Below are 1212 nucleotides of genomic sequence, written 5' to 3'. Positions count from 1 at the left end.
CTCACCGCCCATGCTGGAGCGCAGCCAGCGAGAAGCATCTGCTCAAAGGCGCCTGCACCGAGGCCAGGTGGGACATGGCAAGGTGCTCCTTCTCCAGGAGAAACTCCTGGTTCAAAGGCTGCTGCCTTCCTGACTCAACAGTGTGTCCTCACGGGGGGGGAGCAGGCCTGCAGCTCCACACGGCCCCTCACTAAGGAACCAGAGGCAGGGGTTGCCACGATGCTCCGGAGCAGCGGGAAGCAGTGGAAAGCAGGCAGCACCCAGCAGGGTGGGCAGAACCAGGGGACGAGGATGGGGATGGTTGAGGTGCATGTCAAGCAGGCACTGGGGGCCAGATGTGCCCCTCTGGGTTTAACCAGTCCTTTGCGTTAAGAGTAAATTAAATGTGATTTCCTTTGCGTGGTGACTCAGTCCGTGAAGGGGCGAAGGGAGCCCGCTCTGCTGCCCTGTAGGGCTGCAGTAAAGAGCTGGCTGACAGCGATCCCTCCTGGGGTGCAGGGTAAGGCACCCCTCTGCACCGCCCGCCAGGCACACAGGTCAACTCCAAACCCAGCCCATGCCAAGGCAGCAAATTCTGCTGGAGCATCTGCAGAGGAGAGGGGAAAACCGCCGTCCCCGAGCAGATGGCATGGTTAGCGATAAAGCCATCGCCTTTGGAGCTCCTCCTGCCCGGGGGGCAGGGACAGCCAGGCGAGCTCCCCGTCCTGCCCTTCCCCTACCCCCTGTGCACAGAGCAGCACACAAAATCCCACGGGCAGATCTTGCCCTTGTGCTGGGGAGATGGGAGGAAGGCAAGTGGTTTGGACTAGCCTGGAGCCAGGCCAGACTGTTCCCAACACCCAACGGTCCCGCGCTGGTCTTCACAAGAGACCAAACAAGGCAGCCGGAGCCACAGCTTTACTCAAACGTTCCCCCCACTTTATTTCAAACATCATAAAACACACACAGAGAAAAGGAATGAATAGGAGAGGAAAAGGTTAGTGGGGGAGGAGAAACCTCTCCCAAACCGCAGCATCAGCTCAGACAGCAACGGAAAACAGCTTCCATGAAGTGTCTATCCCAGGGGGTGGCATCTCCACCACGTGCCTGCGAGAAGGAAGGGAGAGGAGTGAGCCCCGGCATGGACAGGAGAAGCAGGGCAGAGCCCCATCCTGAGCAGCTCTGGTTCACTGACATGGAGCAGGCACCAGGCCGGGTTAAGGCCGTCACCTG

Source organism: Buceros rhinoceros, unplaced genomic scaffold (genome assembly GCF_000710305.1).
Source record: "Buceros rhinoceros silvestris isolate BGI_N320 unplaced genomic scaffold, ASM71030v1 scaffold32381, whole genome shotgun sequence".
Lineage (NCBI taxonomy): Eukaryota > Metazoa > Chordata > Aves > Bucerotiformes > Bucerotidae > Buceros > Buceros rhinoceros.
The sequence above is the reverse complement of the archived record's forward strand: the minus strand, read 5'-3'. Positions refer to the sequence as shown.